Source organism: Marmota marmota, unplaced genomic scaffold, assembly GCF_001458135.2.
Source record: "Marmota marmota marmota unplaced genomic scaffold, marMar, whole genome shotgun sequence".
NCBI classification, from domain to species: domain Eukaryota; kingdom Metazoa; phylum Chordata; class Mammalia; order Rodentia; family Sciuridae; genus Marmota; species Marmota marmota.
The window spans coordinates 8,945,426-8,967,912 of record NW_026000174.1 but is presented as its reverse complement, the minus strand read 5'-3'; the positions used below and the strand labels follow the sequence as shown (position 1 = coordinate 8,967,912).

Sequence of the window (22,487 nt, the reverse complement as noted above, 5' to 3'; positions counted from 1 at the left end):
GGGGAAAGAAACTAACATTAAAGAGTTTAAAGTTATTTCTTGATGGGGTATTTGAGATGGAAAGATTTCTTATTGAGACTTCCAGATTTGGATCCTGTCAAGTTTTGGAAGGCATAGTAAATGCCCATGCCATTGTTGCTCTCTAACTGGAAGTAGTCTGAAAGTAGTGACTGCACAATCAATTCCTATGTTGTGTTGGGGAGCTGTCATAGTACCCCAGTTCATCTAGCTTAGTATTCTGCTCATTCTACCCACCTCTGGTGTGAAGTTAGGTAGCTCCCCCTGGTTATTAGCATGTTTGAGGACCTACAAGCTCTCTGAAAATCCAGAGAATATGACTACTCTTCCTGGATTGGACTTGTGTGCCCACCTTTTGAAATGCTATATATGCCAGGATCAAAACAGATTCTGACCTGCCCTTTTCTGGTGAAACCAAGGTGGTTGTAAATACTCCACAATGAAATCACACCCTTGACATTCCCCTGCTTAGAGATATTAACCTGTTTTAGGCTGTTGTAGTTGTGTGCTCACTCAGGTAGGTTTGGGAGCAGACGGTGTGTTAGACCTTGGCAGAGGTTTGGTGGTCCATGGCAGAGCCACAATGGTCTGTAGAAGAGGTAGACACAACCTGTGTCAGAGGCACAAGCCACTCCCTAGATCCTGTACTCCTGGGCAGTGCTGTATTCTCTGCTCTGCTTCCTTCCCAGCAGCTTAGGTTGGAGGACATGTGTTTATCAGTTTTCAGCTTGTAGCAACCCCATTACACAAGTTACTCAGATGGCCATGTTCAATGGAGTTTCCCATGATAATATTTGCTGGCATTTCTAAAGTTTTAAGGAATAAAATTTTAGGGATTTAATCCTTTCCAGAGATGCAAACTTGGACATGAACTTTTCACAAGGGCTGTCTGTCACAGTTTTCCACTAACAGACTGAGAACAGTGAAGTGGAGGCTTTGCAGTTCCTGCCATAACTTAACTCAGTCTGACTTTCTCATCTACCACTTTTTCCAAATTAAGCTTGTCAACCTTGCCTTTCTCTTTCTCAAATTGTTATGCCTCCCCCAGACTTGCCATGGGTGCAGGTATAGTGTTATGGTTTGGATGTGAGGTGCCCTCTAAAAGCTCATGTGTAAGACAATGCAAGAAGGTGTAGAGGATTAGGTTATGAGAGCCTTAGCCCAACCAGTGAATTAATCTCTGATGGGATGAACTGAGCAGTAACTGAAGGCAGGTAAGGGGTAGCTGGAGGAAGTAGGTCCCTGGGGGCATGGCTTCAGGGTATATAATTTGTTTCTGGTGAATTGAGTTTTTCTGTTTCCTTACCATTATGTGAGCCACTTGTCCCTGCCACACTCTTCTGCCATCATGTTCTGCCTCACAGAATGGGACCAGCTCTCTATACACTGTGACTTCTGAAACTATGAGCCCCCAAGTAAACTCTTTCTCCTCTTCAGTTGTTCTGGTTGGGTCTTTTCATCATAGCAGCAAAAAAAGCTGACTAAAACAAACAGGTTCAGTGATAACAAATTCTTCTCTACTTTTGGTCCTAGTGACCAGATTTTGCATTTCTGACAGTCTAATATTGTGGCTCAGTGTCACCCACCTTGTTGGGTATTACCCACTGTTCCCCACTTTGCTGATTAGTTGCTCTCTTGAAGCTTCGATTCCAAACTACAGAGGCTTTAGATCTGTAGCTACCTCTACTCTAATCTCTTGGTTCTCTCTGTCATTCTTTAATTCTTAAAGTAACAAGGTATTAATGGAAATTGAGTTAACTCTTTCCTTCCCCTGTTTTCCTGAATGAGATACCATGTGTTACTTATGCAAAGACTAGACCTGTTCAGGTAGACACCAGGCAGCAATGCAGAAGTAACACCATCTTGAAGCTCTGTATGGCCTCAGGGTCCCCAATTTCTATAAACTGTGCAGATGGGCATCTAATATGTTTATGAAAAAGAAACCCTGCAAGCCAGACTCAAAAGCTCTATGGTTTCATAGAAGCATGAACAGTTTCTTCCTAGGGGAGTAGCCAGAGAGACTGTGGGGCAAGTCACATCTGAGCAGAATGAGAATAACTAGGCTGAAAAGCAGTACCTTGGGTGAACTGTGCCAGTCTTCTCTCTGGAGAAGAAGTTCATGGTACCAGCTTCCCTTTCAGGAAACATTCTAATGAATAATACAAAAATAAAATATCTCTTTATGCTATTTACAGAAGTAAGCCAATTCTTTATTTAAAACAGAATGCATAACAATTCACTAGAGACAGTTTCCATATCCTCCTTCAACCTTCTGCCTCTAGTGAACCTCAGGAAAAACAAATGAAGCCCATCTTTACGTGCTTTCAAAAGTGTTCCCTGCAGTACTTATCAGAGAAGTTAGCCATACTGCTCAGGATACACAAGAATGAGCCCAGCCTTTAATGCTGAATGGGTCCTTGTGTTCTGTGTAACTTGGGAAAATTCTTAACCCTCTTACAGCCTCCAATTTGTCTTCTGTAAAATGGGTTCTTGTGAGGATTAAAACCTTCCAGGTTCACACATGGGTTTAATTGGTCATAGTTATTCATATTTTTAAAATTTGCCTTGCTTCTATACACTTGGTTTGGTTGTTTGAGATTAATTAATCCCAGACATAAAAGGATGTTAAAAATGCCCTAATAGCTGGAAGAAGTTTAAAAGACTCCTGTATTCTCTTGTGTTCTGCAAGACTGATTCTGGTGAACTGCTATAATTTTGAGTGTTTAACACTTAGAGAAGGAAAAGCACACAGCCATTGTTCAGTAAGTGATTGTCCTCCTCCGCTCCTTTTCCTTCCTTCCTTCTGTGGGTTTGGGATCAGGATCTCGAGTCTAGAGAAGGTCAAGCAGTCTGACCACAGCAGAGACTATTTTTTATAGAGTATTTTTCAGAGTCTCAGGAGGAGCAGAGTGGGATCTCCAAGGAAACCAGGGCATGTGGGCCCTTCTTCTCTATTTCCCCAGAGCAGGAAGAACCGGCTGCTTCTCTTCTGCAGGACCAACTGGTGGGGGCTGGTTTTCAGGGCCCTCTGGGCCTTCCATAATGGGCTTCTCAACAAATGAGTTGTGCAGTGTAATTATGTACATGAATTTGCTACTTTCTAGTCCCAGGTTGAATATTTTGTACTTGAGAAAATGTATAAAATGAAGCGGCCTTGATGTTGATCCTTCTTCTAGGGAGGTTACTTCATCAGCCTGAAAATCTCTCAGTGAAGATGATAAGGGTTTTGATCATTCAATTTAAACTTCAAACTATGGTTTATTCTAAACCTGCAATATATTTTGCAGATTGGATTTAACATCTTATACATTTAACATATGCTACTCTCGAAAAAGAAATTAAACCCCGTCCTTCATAAAATTTTAGCCTCAGAACAAATGTGTTTTTTTTTTTTTATAGGACCTGAATTGAGGCTTAGTTTATCTCTAAAGAAAGTTCTGTTTTGCTCAAAGAAGTAGAAGAAGGATGTGAAAGAGAAATTTAAAAGTGAGCCCTTTGAATTTTGTGACGGTTAGCCATGCACTGGATGATTAAATTTTCCAGACAGAATGATATTGGTTCTAAAGGGGTACCCACTATATGCTAGGTAATATAGGTTATGAGAAGTTAATTTTTATTTATATGTCAGGAATTATTTAGTTTACTTGCATGACTTTCTTATTTACTTTTTGCAATGACTCTGTAAAGGAGAGTATTAGTTACTCCTCTGTAGAAATAGATGAGGAATTTGATTTTTATAGTATTTCAATATATTCCTCCGATTTAGAGCTAATATATGGTTGAGCCAGAATCGAACCCAGATGTGTCAGTCTGTTTACACTCAATATAACTCTGGTAAGGTGGTCCCTGAGTACTGACCACTTACACAAAGAGGCTCCTCTCACTCACTGGAATGATTGCTGCTAGTGGACTCTGCTTTGGCTCTGTGTTCCTGTAACCCTTGTTTGTCTTGTGATATGATTCGTCACCCAGAGCTATCACCAGGCTGAGTCTCCATCCCCGTGATGTGAAGGTAAGATGGGGTATCTTGGGGACAGTGAATCAACCTGCCACCCAAATATGACTCCAAGCACAGTGCTCTTCCAATTCTGCAATACTATGTATGTGTCTGGAAAACTTGGAAGTGTTTTATCAAGTGGAGTGTTCTTATGATTGTTCATATACTTTTGAAATCACGTTTTAAATTTCAGTTTGCTTTCAAATGCTATTTCTGCCAAAATGTAGATGAAAAGAAAGCTTTGTGAGAGATGAATGAGCCTCAGGACAGATCTGTACCTTAATTTCAGAAAGTCTATTTTTATGTCAATTTGTCTAAATACGTACAAATGTGTTTTGTGAAACTTTGTTGTGAAAATTGTGATTACTTATAAGCCACTTGAGCCAAAGAAACCAACTAAGTAATGCCATATTTACCAATGATCCAGCCAAACCAAAGTCTACTCCATCCTCTCTCTACACCCCTTTCACTCTTCAGACCCAGTATCAACATATCATCTCTGCTACCCTCTGGCCCAGGTCCCAAGGTTTCATGAGAACATGAATAAAATAGGTTAGAATTTCTGATTATGCTTTTAGAATTATAACTATCCTAATTTACACATGTAGAAAATGACTTGATCTTGGGAAAAAAGCATCCCTGAGGGATTTTTCTCTAATCACACAAAATAATTCAGTAAATACAATAGTATATCGTACAAACTTGAGGAGCTCAATGTACTTCAAAATATACCAGCAATGTTCCAGAGATGGCAAGAATATGGCCTCTTATTCTAAATATTCCATCACAAAAATAGGACCTTTCAAGGTCTTCCCTCTGCCCCACACACTCTTGCACAAACATGCCCTATGCATGTGTGCTCAGCACTATTTCATTTCACAGTGGAAGGCACCACTACTAGCAGCTGTCCTAAAGTGAAGATGGACACAGAACTAATATTTTCTGGACTTTATAACCTAGTGGACATTTTGCTAGGGGCTTTACATATTTATTGAATAAAGGTCATTTTATTTTGTCATATTTCAGTTTCCCCACATATATTAATAATAACAATAATAAATTGCTTAACCTCTCTCGGTTGGAATTTTTTCATCTTTAAAATAAAAACAATGATATTTAATTCAAGGGTCTTTGAAAGCTATAAAAATTTAGTATGAAAAATGCCAGCCATAGTTTCTAGTTCAGAGAAGACACCTGCAAAGGACAATTTTATGTCAACTTGATTAGGCCCAAGTCTCCATGTGTTCAATCCAAAATCAATCTAGGTATTGCTACGAAGGCATTTTGTTTTTATGATCAATATCTACAATCATTTAACTTTTGGTCAGGAAGATTATCCTAGATAATGTGGGTGAACTACATGCAATCAATTCAAAGTCCTTAAGAGCAGAGCTGAAGTTCTCAGAGGAAGAAACCCTGGCTATGGATACAGCTTTAGTTCACTTCTGAGGCTTCCAGCCTACTCTTTCTGACATCTGGCACATCAGATTTTGTACTTGGTTAGGCAGCATCTAAACCTGGGCATTACAATTCCTTGCAGTAAATCTCAGATAGATGAAAGATAAATGGGCTTCTCAGGAGATAGTGAGTTCCTGTGACTGATGAGCTGAGGGGGGCTACCTGATTATCTGCATATACTACAGGGGGGATTCAAGGAACAAGTTGTGATTAGCTTGGAGGTCCTTTAAAGTTTCTTTTCAACCTAAGTTCTGGATTCCATTTTCCAATTTTTCCCATTATATTCCTGGGGTATCTAGTTTCAGAAGGAAGGGGTGTCCAAAGCTAAAAATAAATACAAAAGAATGGTCCAGAAAGGTTAGGATTTTTCTAGAGAACACAGATTCTGCTTCATCCAGGGCATTTGAAGAGTGATGTGTTCAGACATCTGCTTCTGGTAACAAGTAGACTAGGCACCTTGAAAATACCTACTTCAAAACTGCTATATGCTAGATGAACCATTCCATTAAAAAGTGTTGAGAAATGTGGAATAAGCATCAATCAATCAACCACTAGACTCCCTTCATCAAAACAAGTGAGGAAACAAAAACAGGATGAAGAATAAAAAATAAGTGGTAAAATAATTCCAATCCCAAAGTATGTAATTTAAGGTGTATACCTTCAGGGGGGAAATATTGTGAGCATGGGCTACAAAATAACAAAAATGCTTCACCAGGAATATGTGATAACCCTAAACCTGTAGTATGTAATAAAATCTATAGTATTACACATTTCTCATGAATTAAAATGTTCACCCTCATGGTGAAAGAATCCAACATAATTCTCTCAGTGGTTGATAAATTGATTAGAAATCCTACCCCCAAACAGTAAAATTTAGAAGATAATTGGAAAACTCAATTAGTTCAGGTGGACAGGGTGACATGGACCTGTAAACTCAGTTGAGCCAGAATTACCAAAAAAAATTTGATTGATTTACATATTTGCTTATGAACCAATCTGTATAAAGTAAATTTTATTGCATTAAAATAGTTGATATCACACTATGTCATCTGATCTCAATTCAATTAAGCTGTAAGTCAATAAGAAAATGAATAAACATAAATTCTCCACACATTTGAAATTAAAAATAGATACTTCTAAATAACTCATGGGACAAGACAATAAAATTTAAAATATACATATAAAGAAATAGCTCATCATCAAAATCCTACTTATACTATCTTGGAGGTTGCAGCTAAAATAGTACCACAGGGAGATTTTTAGCCATAAATATTACCATTAGAAGAGAAGACCTAAAATGAACAAGCTAGCCATCTAACTTAAAATAAATGAATAGAATAATTCAGATTCTATTCAGCCAGATTTCAAAAGGATAACATATAATATTATAGAAAGTAAAGAGAAAATAAAATTTCCAAGGTTAGTTCTTGCAAAGACCAATAAAACAGTTACCATGTCAGATTTGATCAAGAAAATCACATAGTAAGCATCACTATGAATAAAAACTAAAATATAATTATAGATGAGGCGACATACCAATTTGAACAACTTTATAATATGTGTGATAACCCCATGGCCACCTTCACAGCACCACCACCCTTATGGACTATGTGGCTTTTTCCAGGGCAAGCATAGAATGAACTGCAGAGCCAAGCTTCAAACCCAGTTTTAAAATCCCCAAGTTTTGCCTGTAGGACCACCAACTCCTCATTATCTAGTTGAAACACTATTATGTAACTAAAATAAGTTGTAAGGAGGATCATGAAATTACTGTTGGAAATATCTGAGCCCACATGGAGCAAGAGAAAGGGTTGAAAAGATTGGAGAAATGCGACAGGAGGTCTGTCTCACCTCATCTCCTTTCAACCCTTTTGGCTTCTATCATGAAAAGTCCTTTACAATTATTCTCTGTCAAGTCTTCAGACACAGTCACCTACAAAAGCACTCTCCCAACACTTTTCTTTCCAGTTTCTTTGCAGCCCTTCTGGCTTAGTGTGGTGCCTGAAATTCTATAATTCAACAGTCATGTAAATAAAGCCTCATTTGAAGATGTTGAAGGTCATATTGAACTTGGTGTGTAACTTAATGGACTGCTCCATAAAAAAGAAAACTCATCCACATTCCTAGGGACCAGAGCTGCAAAAGCTATGTTTGTTTTTAGCAGGTATGTAAATACACTGAAAGGAATAATAGAAATGGCTCTAGTAATATTTAACAACCTAGTCCTTGCTGGGCAATAAGTCATTGGGTAATTTCTGGGAAGGAAGCAAGACAGAGATTGTAGAGACAGCTGTGAACAACATTGTGGTCTTTTCTGAAGTTCTGGCTGGAAATTACCATGAGTTCAAGAGGTAAAGAGTATCCTGATACATCCTGACTGCTTATCCAAGAGAAAAACAGGGGGAGGAAAAAAATATTCACTGAGTACCTCCTCACATATTACACCATTGCATATGGTAACCCTATGACAACCTTGTGGGGCAAACTTTATTGGCCCCATCTGATGGACATGAAAATGGTAACTTAGAAGTAGAATACCTTGTTTAAGACTCATAGACAGAGTCAGATTCACTATTCAATTCTGACTTCAGAGTCATGCTCATAAAATTACATGTTCTTTATGTCATGGAACTTCTCCAAGAGTTGACACGCTCCCTCCTCTTTCTCATAGATTCCCTCTCCCCAGATCCCAGCCTGATCTCCATCAAGGAAGCTCCCAACCCTCACTGCTGGTCAGCTGCCTGGTTACTGAGGTTTTAAACTTCCTCTTCTTCACATCCATGTCCCCCAATCTGTGTTCTACCTTGGGAACATTTCTCCTATGTGTTCCCTTCTTTTTCATTTTCACTCTCACAATCTGGAGTGATATCACTTTTCTTCTGGATCCTGTCTTTACAGCCTTCCTATCAATCTCAAATGTCCCCTATCCAGAAATGCCCTCTTATCTCCATCTGTCCCAGCCTGGCGAACACAGTCTCCTAGGGAGGGGATGACGTAGGATATGTGTGGTATGGGGAGTACTCTCACAATTTAACCTAGATGATTTCTTTCAGCCTACTGTTAAGATTCTCGAACAGAGGTCTTTCTCTTACTCACTCCACAGCAAGAATTATTGCTGTCAGAAACCTGTGATGATGATGCTCATGTTCTTTCTTGTGTGCTTGTGTGGATGGTTTGGAACCACTGCCCTAAGCCATAAACAGCTTGAAGGAGGATACTCAGTTGCTGATCATGCATGACTAGTACAGCATCTGACACTTAACAGATATAAAATAATTATTTGTTTAATAAATCAGCAAACCGTGAACTCCTTCAAAGAAGGGACTACATCTTGTATTAGGTATATTTAGGTGATAGTTGGCGCTCATTGTATGCTAATTGAAGTTATAAATAAAAATGCATAGATGATATAATTTTTATTAGCATGTTCAGCTATGTTTGGCAATATTGAGTTACTTCTTTATTGCTTATAAGTAGTATAACTGAGCTCTTCATCTTTGACACTCAACCTAGAATCCCCAAATACCAAAGGATTTTTAAAGATAGTAATGGGAACTGGAAGTTATTTTCTGTATTCCCTAAAGGCTAACAAATAATGCATTTACTCAAATGAAGGTTAATTAAAATGACAAATTGCTTTGCTTTTGGCTGGAATGTATCAAATTAGTATGTGGTAACCTATTTTGTTTACATTATAAACTCTGATTGGCTACTATGTGATTAATAAAAATGAGACAAATTAGTTATTGCTAAATAAATACAGGTTATTTGATACATACAATCTTTCAAAGCAGTCTCCGTGGGAACAAGCACATTCAAAGGGCATTTTTCCCTTCACCCTCAAAGTAAGAGAACAGGATGAAAAAACAGGTGAGAGGTCCGGGCAGTCTCAACCCGCCTGGTATAGATAATTGACCTTGGGTTCTGAGAACTGCCTGTTAGTATTTTTCCTTCCCCTTTAGGATGAAGAAACTAATTTTAATTAAAAACTCTGGGAGGCAAGTTGTCTTTATTTCTTCCATATCTGAGAGCTAATGAGGCCCAGGGAGGTTAGGTGACCTTCCAGCAGCTGCAGACCACAGAGCTGAAACTGGAACTCTGTCCTCCAAGGCCCGAGCCTACCACTTAGTTCATGTGGATATTCTTTCTTCTTGATGTAACAAGGAGGAAAAAGTTAATGATGAACATTTAACTATTTGCTCAACAAATAATCTACTGTGCACATACTGTATGACAACATGGGCCAGGAAAAATCCAGCCAGAAGAATCCAAGTTATCAGAGGAGAGAAGGGGAGGCTTGAGGATGACACCACAATATCTCAAGGGGACACTTCTACCCAGATTCACCTCCCTGGGTGTCACCCTTAGTCTCCCCACAGACATTCAACCATGGCTCTTCATTAAATGATAGTCCAGATGCCCTTAGCCTGGCACTGTAGGTATTCTGTAATTGGGTCCACCTACCTGTCTTCCACATTCTTTAGGTTCTCTTCACACCCTTGCCACGAGTGGCTTGTGACCTCTTTATAACATACATCCTGCATGCATAGCATTGTTCCTATTCATGCTGTTCCCCCGATGTAAAAGCTCAATACTCAATATCCCCATCTTCAGGCAGAATGCTTTCCCTGCTTCTCTGACTGTGAAGTTATTCCCTTCAGGCCTCACTTGAGTACTTCAGTCACTACAAACCTGTCTCACTCCCTAGACCAAGTTCCCTGGAGCAGGGCCAAGTCTCTCTCATTTGCCTGCCACTGCAAAGCACAGTCTTAAGTCTCAACTAATGCCATGTGTCAACCTGACTCTGTGCCAGGCACTGGTACCAAATGTATTATACACCACTTATTTAATTCTCACAGCGCGCCATGAAGAAGGTGCTATAGTTATCCCAGAGTCACAGACAAGAGCAGAAACTCAGGGCAGACCTGTCTTAGCTTGCTCCTACTAGGACTCTAAACTTTAATATAGTCCCTCCTCAAGTAAGGAGAATGAAGGAAAAGGATGCAGAGATGATGATCTTCCTTGTGTATGTCTTAATTTTTTGAAGTATTACTCACAAGAATTGGGTACTTTCAGAACATAGGAAGAACTTGGACTCAAAAAGGATGGAGACTTAGGAGTTTCAATGCAAAATAGAGAATTAAAAGATGATATGTGAAAACATGGACCATATCCACGAAAGGGCCCTTGGGAACCCTCACAGAGGAATGAAAGGAAAACATTTACATTTGTTCTGATGCCCTCTTTATCTGTGATGATGCTGGGTTCTTAGATATCTCTATTAAGATGGAACCCTGAGGATGTCTGGGATTGTCAGAGAGTGCTAAGAGATTGTAAGAGAGTTTCCGACAGACTTCCAACCACATCTACTTTATTGAGTAGTTTTTATTTCCTTATTTCAGTGACCTAAGGATGAGAGAAAGGCCAATCAGCACCACTGCAGAGCAGCTACAGTTTACTACGACATCTTGGCAGAATATCACACTAACTAAACTTTCTGCAAGGCTGCTGTGTATTTGGTATGAAGACAGCAGACGGCTGTATTTTAGATGTAAGAGCATGTTACTGAGAAGACAGTAACTATTTTTGCTCAATGTTAAATTTGGAAACAAAGCTACAAATAGGATGAATGAATTGTCCCTGGTCACATGGCTCATCAAAGGAACATTGGGGTGCTATTCACTGGATTTTCCTACTCTTCCCTCAGAGTCTTTCTGCAACATCACCTTATTGACTATCCAAGTTTGAGAGCACATTCTCCTTCTGAATTCTTTTGCAGAATAGTACATACAGACTTGTAGCTAATGAGCAAACTGTTATTTCTCCTTCACTATGTTTCATTCTTGAGCTATCACGCTACTAACATCTACTTTATTGGTTTAGAGTAAATTATTCAGCTCTTAATTATCATATTATGAATGTTTAATTTTTGCCCTGATATTGTCACAGAGAAAATGTGCCCTCACACCAGTGGGCTCTGGTTCTGAAATGTGAATCCACATTTTCTTCCTCTGCAAGAGCAATGCCTTTTACAGTGGCTCAGAACATGTGCAGTCTTTGCCTAAGGGTTCCCCAAAGCTGCATACTTTCTTCCTTACCTAAGAGCCCATGATTAGAGAAGGCAATTGTTAAATGCTGGCATATCTAGGGGAGCACATTTCTTAAAATAATTTCCAGAGAAACAGAAAGTCAGTTCAAGAACCAGGAACTTCAGTTTGTAATTCACTTGGAGTAAATATAAGAGAGTGAAGTTTCTTTTTAATTAAGGTGGAAGGGAAGCCAAAAAGTTTTGCTGCAAAGCACATAGTTCTCTACAGTGCATTGCTAATGATCATGTGTATCTGTATCCTTTTTAAGTCTACAGTCCCTCTAGGTCTGCATTCAGCTCAGAGATCATCTGACTAATTTTCTATATTGGAAAAATCAGAGAATCTTATTCACCATGTCTCTAAATTTTCCAAATCTGTCTGCTCCTCACTGTTTTCCACATTTTTCTTATCTCGTTCTTATTCCTCCAGGCCAGCATATAAGCTGCACTAGGTTTTCCATCTGTCCCTACCATCCACAGGTCCACCAGTGTGATCTAACACCTAACTCCAAACCACATTAGTTGTGTACTTAAAATCCTTTCACAACTCTGGATCCTTCAGCAGTACCTCTCCAGCTTTTCAATGGATAGGTCCATATGACTAAAGAAAAAAAAAATCATAACTCCGGGACCATAGTCCTAGTCTGAGCTGGTCCACAACAAGGTCAGTGTTTCTTTGCAGTCTCTTACCTTAAACATAGTCCAGAATTTTTACATCCAAACAATTACATGTTTTTTTTTTTTAAAGTATAAAATTCAAGCCTTTTTTTTTAAACCACCACCCACTAAAATCTATGAGCAACTTGGTACCCTATCTATGGTCCAAATCTATCTCTGGGCTTTGCAGTCTCTCTGAAATGCCACCTCCTATTCTCAAGCATATATATGTTAGTGTTAAAAGCTCTATGAAGTTATTCACATGTGAGATTCTGAAGGAAATAGCAATTTATTGAGACCAAATGCCAAGTACTGTTATATTCTTTCCATAAAGATATCATTTGTTATCTAACCACCCCCAAATGATGAGTATATTATTCTTATTTTATAGATGATGGAATTGAGGCTGAAACATATCACACACTTTTCCCAGAAAAAGGACAGGAGAAAGCACAGCAAAGAGGTAATGGCAGTTATGGGTGATTTTAATATATATTTTTCTCTTTCCAACCTTTCCCAAATGTCCACAAATTGTTCTTCCTAATAGCACTAATATAAACTATATGAAAAATTAAATGAGATAATCCATTTGAGAATCCTTAGCACAGTGCTCGCTACATCAATTTTATTCTCATTCCTTATTCATCTTTGTATCCATCACACCATGTAACACCCACACTCCTAATAAAGAGCCAATAAAACCAGGTTCTACTCAATTGGATTAACAATTCCACTAAAGATTATTTTAATGTTATTTTTCCCCAATAATAAATATACAACTATACATTACCTGCACCAGGGACAGCCTGGTTAAAATGTGTCTCATTAAACTGAGTTTAAGACTTCTGTTAGCCAGTCGAGATATAACACCTCACATTTATTAAGGTCTTCCTATGGAAAAAAATACTATGCTTTGTGCTTTAAGGGCATTATGACTTTTAGTCATGCTACAACTTCATGAGACCCGCATTATTATGATCCCCATTCACAGAAAAGTAAATAACACATCCAAGGTTACCAGACCAATAAATGAAAGAACCATACCATAACTGGTATGGTTTCATTCCAAACCCCTCCTTTGAAATCCTCATGCTAAACCGTACAGCCTCATTGCTGTTTCCACACAAGCATTTCTAATTTTAGACATGTTCCAAGCCATCGAGTGCCTGATATATATCAGATACTTCGATTCATCTTGTTTTATCCATACAATAAAGCCTACTTTACTGAGCCTTTTTATATATGAGAAAAAAAGAAGGTTGAAAGGTTTGCCTAAAGTCCCATGGTATGGGGCAGGGGTGGGATTAAAAACTAGTTCAGGCCAAGGAGCCCCCTGATTTTTGTGACTGCATGCTGCCTGTGTTTGTGCAGGGCCATAAAACTCAACACACACAGCAGATCTTTAACCACACTTTTAATAGAATGCCAAGCCAAGTATAAATACTAGATATGCCTTTAGCAAAATTCAGCTTTGACTTTGCATAAAAAGCATTTCAGAGCCTGTAAAGGAAGTATTGAGCCTGCTCAGAAGCAGTTCATTTGTCTCTAGTCTCCATGGTTCCTGTCCACTGCAGAGGTTTGCAGCTGCCCAGCCTACCTCCGGGTTTGCTGCCTGCTGAGCATGCCTGTTTCACTACAGTAGGCAAATGGACTTTGCAGAAGGAACACCTTGATGCTCCGCTCTTCTATTGATATGCAACACATCCCTGACCTAGCAAATGGACCTGAATTCTAACTACAATTTATAGACCCAAGTCCTGTTGGGCTGAAAGAGAAGATAAATAGACCCTCAGGAAGTTATTTGTTGGGGACTTGATCGCTGGACATGGATGTTCATGGCCTTGTCCAAACCCATAAGCCAATGCCATAACTGCTATGCTTCCAAGGGAGCCAATAGGGCTAAGTCAGGGAGGAGTCTAGTTGAGAGGCTCAGGCAGCAGCTTGAGGAGAGAGGAGGGGGTCTCAGAATCAGCATTCTTAGTGGATAAACTGTGCTTTTTTTTTTTTTTTTTTTTAATCTGTCTATCCAATGCCTTTTCTTTTGGATTCTCCTGAGAAAAACAGTATAGGCTCAGTCCCATCCAGTTAGATACTGAGGCTATCTGAACTGTGGCTGATTTCTTTGCAGGGTGGTAAGATAGGGGTGGAGAGGTGTCATTTGGAATTTTTCTGGGTTTCTTAGAGCTGCTTATGAGGGACACCCTGAGTTTACAATCTCATCTTTGGTCCCAGGCTGGTTTACCTCAGGTCTCTTGCTCAGAACAGAGCTCCACTCTGGGTGCAGGCATATATTGCTTTACTGGCTTAGCATTAACCCTCTGGGACAGGTCCTTGGGAAAGCATTCTCCTCTGAACCAGACTGTCGGCTTAGTCAAGAGGATGCTACCTGCAGGTCTACAGGTGCCCACTGACAGGTCCTATCCCAAATAACCAACCCTATCCCAAACCTGGTTGCTCCTCAATATTAAGTTCTGGCATGCTATCTCCCTTTGAGTGCTCTTTCATTTTGCTATTTGAAGACTAAGCATGCTTTGAAATTAAGCCAATAGAAATCTCCTAAGAAGAGTCATTGAGACATTATGGGAAGAATATACTACTTCTCTGACCTTCAAATGTGGGTTATATTCCCATATGTAGCCATTTATGTGGCAGTATAGCAAAAACATCACTTTGAATTCAAACTGCCTGGAATTGCATCCTGCTTCTACCAATGATGACCTGGTATGTGACCTGGAGCAACTTACTTAAATTCCTTCTGATCCAGTTTTCTCTTGTATATAGAGAAATGACAGTTAACTATGTCACAGAATTATTGTGAGTATAAATATGTTAATAACTGTAAAGTGCTTAGAACAGGGCCTGGGCCTAATTTATAACTTTTTTTTAAAGGAAGGGTAAAACAAATATAAATGTTCAATAAGTATTAGTGATGATTATGCTTCAATGACTGAACACTGAGGCACATAGGGAAGATTATATAAATTCCATTGCTGTTTCATTAGTGTTTTGTCATAGGGCGAGTGTATACATGTATTCATTTATAAACAACAACAGAAGTCAGTAGTTGATATCAATAATTTTTACTAATAATATTAATATAATAATGTTAAACATTAATTGAATATTGGGAAATAATTTTCCGTAGTTGTGTTTTTTTTTTCTTCTGTATAACTTGTATTTTAGTCAGTCTTTTCACTGGTATGACCAAAAGGACCCAACTGGAACAATTATAAAGTAGGAAAAATTATTTGAGGGCTCATTGTTTCATAGGTTTTAGTCCATAGAAGGCTGTTCCATTCTTGGTGCTTGAGGTGAGACTGAACATCATGGTGGAAGAGTGTGGCAGAAGGAAGCAGCTTACATCATGATCATCAGAAAGCAGAGAAAGACTCCTCTTTCCAGGTATACGATATATATACATACATCCCAAAGCAATATCCCCAATTAACCACTTTCTCCAGCTATACCCTACCTGCCTCTAGTTACCATTCAGTTAATCCTACCAGGGATTAATTCAATGTTTAGGCTAAGACTCCCATTTCTTCGCTGAATCTTCCTGCATTGTCTCACACATGAGCTTTTGGGTGACATCTCACATCCAAACCATAACAACTTGTAAGAGAAGTACTACCTACCACTTGTTCTAGATTATATTTTAAAAGGATACACATGCAGCAAATAGCCCCAGAAGAGAGAAATATTGTCTCTTTCTGAGGCAAAAAACAGGCATACTTACTGTCTATTGTGGAAGATGTGGGTTCCCTAAGTTCAAGGCTTTTCTTTTATAATGTAACCCACTACACATCTGTCCATCCATCTGGCCTGATCTGGGTTACCCCCGGAAATTTTTGGGGTCAGGTACTTTTGCAGACAGTTGATGCTTATGCTTCTTGCTGTACGGGGAGTAATAAAGTCCTTTGTCTCTGATCCAGGAGAATTGTGTCTTCTGCCAGTATTCATGCAGCGATGGCAGGATGACTTGATAGCTTGCAAGGCTGGCAAAATTTTAAACTCTACACTGTTTTTAATCCCTATTTATAGTTTCGTTTTGGTTTTGCCTGTAAAACCAATTCCATCATGCATCTAAAGAAATCTGTATCAGAACTGCACAAGCCATCTTCCTAAAGTATTCTAGTTTTTCCCAGGCATTACTAAGTCTCAAGGGAAGACTGTATTCCAGTGAATCACACCCTTCACCTGTCAGCCTCAACAGGGAGCTCAGACTACATTAGACTTTCCTATAGTCAGGCCACTATGTAGAAAGACCATGAGGAATGAGGCATTTCATGGTAAGAGAGATCATTAATATGTCTTTTAGTTCAAAATGGAGGCTTACCTTCTATGAATGACTTAGTTAAAAGCCTAATTGGGGCCTAATTTATAACTTTTTTTTTAAAGGAAGGACAAAACAAGTGTAAAACTAGCGACTAGACACTCTCTTTTCTTGATACAATGAAAAAAATATATATATATATATATATAAATATATAAATTGATCCTTTGTTCCAGAAAAGTTTTACTAGATAGAATCAGTCCAGCAATAATGCAAAACAAACAAACAAACAATACCTGGGTTCATGTTTTGATTTTTCTATTATCATAAGTGACAAGGAATTTCTTGTCACATATGTGAACCTGTTTCATTACTTATAAATATGGGTGTAAGGTAAGGGTGTAATACCTTTTCTCTTATTGGGTCATTATGAGAACTGAAGAAAAAAATAGTTGTACAAAAGGTCTATTATCTGTGCATCCCAAATATGATTTATGCATGTTATACTTGGCCTAACGGTAGACAATAATATGGTTTGAATTTTAAGTGCCTCCCAAAAGCTCATGTGATAAAGGCTTTGTCCCCAGTGCACAGTGTTCAGGCAAGGGACATTTTGGGATTAGATCAGGAGGGCTCTGACCTCATCAAAGAATTAATCTATTGATGGATTCACAGCTGAATAGACTATTGGGAGGTGGTAGAAACTTTAGGCTATAGGGACTAGTTGAGGAGAGAAAGTCTTTGGGGACATAAGTTATATCTTGTCCTTGGATCTGTTATGTCTGTCTGTCTGTCTCTCTCCTTCCTGGATGCCATGAACCAAGAAGCTTTGCTCCACCAGGCACTTCCTTCTTTGAGGTTTCATCTCATGACAAGCCTACAGGAATGGAATCAGTCAAGCAGTGAACCACAAAAGGGGAGAGGTGTTGAGGGCTGGTGATTTGAATCTGGGAGTCATCAGCTGTAGATGGCATTTAAATTGAGATTCAGTGAGCCCATCTAAGAAGGGAGGGTAGAAAAAGAAGAGATTCTAGGCCCAAGCACTTCAAGTTACAAATTCTATAAGGTAGGGAGGGCTCAGCAAAGGAGAGGGATTATACAAGTCTCACAGGAAGTAAGGCTTGAGATCAACTTCCTTGAATGTGAAGAGCTGACATCACCTGAAAGAATACCTGTCCTGAGCCTACTGTGGATCAGGTGTTGTGATCATATCCCTCAAACCCTCAAAGAAGGGTATTACTGTCCTCACTTTACAGTAAGGGAACTGAGACTCAGGGACATTAAGTAACATGACTTGACAAAGAATACAAAATACAAAAAGGAGGGAAAGAATTTTAAATCAAGTCTATCTGGCTGAGTAGAATTTGAAGAGTAAAAAGAGGAGCAAATAGTTACTGAGTTCCCCATTTCTGGTATTTTGACATTCATACCCAAAGCCTCATGCTTGGAACGCTTACATCCTGGATCTTACTTCCATCCCACAACATGGATATGAGGTCAGAATGATTAGCTTTGTTTTTCTAGTGAGGAAATTGAGATTAAGGGAGTTTTAATGAACTGGTCTCACAGATAGTAGGGCTAAGATGGAAATTCATATTTCTCTGATTACCAAGCTGACTTTTCCTCTTCTACTCCTTATTCCTGCTGGGAGTTGTAGAGAGAAAAGATAGGAATGTGGGTCCTGGCTGATATAAGAAATGCACCAAGTGCCAGCCCAAGTGTCTGGGCATGTCACACTTCAGCAGTTCTTCCTGCCCTTGTCTCTTCTCAACCAAGGCTCTAACTCTTCTAGAAATTGCTCTCCAATGAACTGGCTCCTTGAACAGATGCAGGCAAGGCAGATACTCTGCCTCATCTGCCAGGACCTTTTGATAGCTCTTTTGCTAATTGGGATAAGTACTCACAAAAACACTATGATTTTATGTCAACCAAATTATCTGGCACTCACAATCCAAATTAGAGATTCAAGACACATGGCTGGCATCGGAGGAGGGAGGCACTCCTTCCTGCCATGATTAATGATCTGGAGTTTCCTGTATAGATGGGAAGCTAAGGAAAGTGACTCTGTGACTACTATTTGTGGACCTGCTAGTAGGTTCCAGGCATGATGATAAATGAGTGTGTGTGTGTGTGTTTGTGTGCACGTGTGTGATTGCATGCATGCATGCATGAGAGTGCATGTAAGACAACTGGAGTGAGAATAAAGGATTATGATTCCCTTCTTACAGATGAAGAAACTACAGTGGTCCCTGTTTATCCAAGGTTTCGGTTACCCATGGTAAATTGTTATCTGAAACTAGTAAATAATAAATTCCAGAAATATTAAATAAGTTCCAAACTTCATAGCTTGCCATAAAATCTCCCTCCACTCATGTGTACCATCCCTTCATCCACCATTTCCACTCTGTGCTATGTATGCTACCTGACCTTGGGTCACTTAACAGCCCTCTCATTTATCTGATAGGATGTAGTGGTATCACAGCACTGGCATCCGAGTGGTTCTTATTTTACTTAATAATGCCCCCAAAGCACAAGAGTAGTGGTGCTGGCTATTTGGAAATGCCAAACAGAAGCTATAAAGGGCTTCCTTTAAGTGAAAAGGTGAAAGTTCTCAATTTACTAAGGTGAGAAAAAAAAATCATATGCTGAGGTTGTTAAGATCTATGGTAAGAACAAATCTTGTACCCGTGAAATTGTAAAGAAGGGAAAAGAAATGCATATTAGTTTTTCGGTCACATATCAAATTGCAAAAGTTATAGCCACAGTGCATAATAAGTGCTTAGCTAAGATGGAAAAAGTATTATGTTTATGTATTTACAGGGACAAGTAGTATATGCAGGGTTTGGTACCATCCATGGATAAGAATATAAAATGAAGAAAACTTGGGTAGAGCACAATTTTCAAGGTTATATGATGAGTAGGTGGTGGAGCAAGGGGCCAGATCTCATTCTGTCAAAATCTTATGCCCTACAGCAACTATGGAATTATTTTCAGTTTGTTTATTTTTTACTTGAAACACTGAACAAAAGGGATTTCAAGAACCTGATGTTCTTAGAATCTTTTATGGTGATCAAATCATTTCAGGAAGATTCAGAAAGAACCAGAAGGCTCTTTACAGGAGGGCTTCTCAAACTTCACTGTGCAAACAAATCACCTGGGGATTTTGTACAAATGTAGATTCTGAATCTGTAGGTCTGGGGAGGGGCTTTCTCTTCTGCATTCCTCACTAAGTTCAAATCTTAATTTCCCCATATGAAAATTTCTCCCATATGGCAATGAAAAGGCCTTACCTCATGGGGTGGTTATGTAAATTAAATGAAATAATGCATAAAAGGCACTTGGTATATAATGCCTGTCAGCACAGAAGGGCTCCATAAGTGGTAGCTATTTTTATTTTTTAATAAAGCAAGTTGTTTTACCAGATCAAAGGGACCAGAGGGTTTTTCTTCTAAGGTTGTTCATGACGGCCACTGCATAAACAATGGGAGACTATTACTGGTCCTTGGGGTTGGCCTTTTGCCTCCCTATAATTCCAGCTTTGAGAAGGCATTGAAGAAAGCAAAGGCAGAAACTTAAGGCATGAAGGGGATTTAAAAATTATCTGACCTAGTCCACATCCCTCCTTACACAGATCAAGAAACTGAGGGCCTAAGAGAGCATCCCATAGCCCCTTCTGGTCAGCCAGCAAGTCAGTGGCTGTGAAATACACAACCCAAGTCTTCCCAGACTCAAATTTATGCTTTTCTCATATTATTATTCAACTGATGAATTTGCTACAGATAGCATGTCAGATCTCTCAGATTTGCCCTCTTCTTTTTCCCTCATTGTTCTGTAATTCTTAATTTTGAAAAAAAAAATGAAATAAATAGAAAGTCCCAAGTCTTGAGGCCTCACTTGATTTTGCATACACTAAGATACAAGGCATAAATCAACACAGTGAGTTAAAAATAAACCTCCTAGGTGGCTCTAGCATTTTCTGTTTAGCTTTTATTCCCCTTTCTTTTCTATTCTTCCCCACCCTAAGCATGGAGTAATGCCAACCTTAATTATGCTGGAACAGTTAGGCATTGGAAGTGAAGACACTGTACATGGTGAGCTCTCTCCAGGCTTCCTGTTTCCACATCAGTGAGGTGATTAGCATCACTATAAATAACAATAGCAGGTTTCATGAGTAGTTTGATTTTATTCATTTGTGTGCTCATTCATTCATTCAGCAAAACATGAATATTTACTTTGTGCCAAGTTCAATGCTAAACACTGGGGAGAAAGAAATGAGTATGATTTTCTTTAAGAGCTTCATAGTCTAGTGCAGGGAAAAACATTTCCTAAACTGAGGAACAAGGTCTATGATGGGGAAGCCTAGGAGCCTAGGATTACAGATGAATAGTACTACCTAGCCTGGAGGGAGGGTCACAGTGTCCAGAGGGGTGGCTTATGAAGTGTCACAAATTCATTTCTTATTCTGGCAGCACGGATACCAAAACTGAAATTATTCAGAGCTAATCCGGATGCTAAAAGAAATCTCTAGAGAGAGACTATGCAGAATATTTGAAAGAGATTTTAAGCCTGGGTTCTAGTCTTGGTTTCATATCCATTATATAATTGTCCTCAGACACGGTAATTTCACTTTCTGTAGCCTGATTTTCTAATTTTGAAAATCAAAGAATTTTTTCTAGATTGTGTCTAAACCCCTTTACATCACTGCAATGTGTATGTAGCTCATTAGAACATGTCTGTCTTGAGCTCAGGATCACACCGTCCTTATGTCTCTATTCCAGGGCCTAACACAAGTCTCAGCACTGAATAATATGTGTTTGTGGAGTATAAGAGAATTTAAAATTGGTTGAGGCAATAGGTTAAAAAGATGAAGTCTTTTCAAGCGATGCACTTAGCTGGGATTTTAAAAGCTTGTCTTTAGCAGTAGACACTATGACTTTTGGAGGCCTATGAAAATTTTGTACTAAATGAACAGGAACATAGACAATTTTCAATAAATGTTACTGTTGGCGGGAGTGACAGTAGCAGTGGAAGCCACAGAATAATCTGATGCCAAACTTCTACCACGGAAGGTCTAAAATAATAATTGATGTGTTGTTCACTTGGAGACTGCAGCTCCAAGACTTTCAGGAGAATAATGAGTTTAATGAGAAGAAAGGCATTCAGTGAACATTTCATACTTGAGTGCAAAAATAGGAAAATGCCAGAAGAAGCAAAGGCTTTCATCCCAGCAAGACAAAAAGAGCCTTAAGAGGGTGAGACTGAAATGGGACAGTGTCAGACAGCAACCAGAATCCGGAGGAGCCTGAGAATAGAGCTCCTGGCCAGATACTCACAGGACTGAAGGCTTGGATGCTTACTTAAGGTACTTCTTGCTTCTGGGGCTGATAAGGCATAGATGTCAGTCTCCAATCACCCAAATTAGTCTTTCTTTGTGGATGAGAAGTTCTTGTTTATGTAAATTCCTTCTTTGTGAGCAGTAAGTTGACAAAATTGCCATAATTGGGTAGGAAAGAATGAATTATTGTCATTGTTATAGTCATTGTCATCGTGTTAGCTTTCCATGACTGTTCAAAATACCTGAAATAAACAACTGAAAGCAGAAAACATCTATCTGGACTCCCAGTTTCAGAGGTTTCAACTCATGGTTGCATGGCACAGTTGCTTTGGGCCTGTGGTCCCACAGTACATCATGGGGGAGTGTGAAGGCCTATTTACCATGTGGTAGCTGGGGAACAAAGAGAGGAGGAAGATCCAGCTTGGAATACCCTTGCAGGGCACTCCTCCAGCGACCTAACTTGCTTCTACTTGCCCAACCCTCCAAAGGCTTCACTGCCTTCCAATAGCACCAAATGCTGGGGACCAAGCCTTCAAAATGCAGGTTTTTGGGGGACATTCATAAGCCAAACTATATAAATCATTTTTAAAAGTTGTTTCCCAAACAATGACAATGCAAAATGGGCAGTGGTCAGTGAGGTTTGACAATTTATTACATATAT

General features: G+C 39.1%; 1 protein-coding gene and 1 long non-coding RNA gene across 16 annotated transcripts in view; one reads left to right on the top strand and one right to left on the bottom strand.

The window, feature by feature from the left end:
• The window catches only part of Tenm4 (teneurin transmembrane protein 4), a 2,842,490-nt gene that overhangs the window by 1,101,324 nt on the left and 1,718,679 nt on the right, over window positions 1-22,487 (bottom strand). The gene's annotated exons all lie outside the window — the stretch shown is intronic.
• LOC125612165 overlaps window positions 21,492-22,487 on the top strand; it is an 11,876-nt gene continuing 10,880 nt past the window's right edge. The window contains exon 1 of the long non-coding RNA XR_007342506.1: window positions 21,492-21,853. This is a non-coding gene — a long non-coding RNA (uncharacterized LOC125612165). The remainder of the gene's footprint in view (window positions 21,854-22,487) is intronic.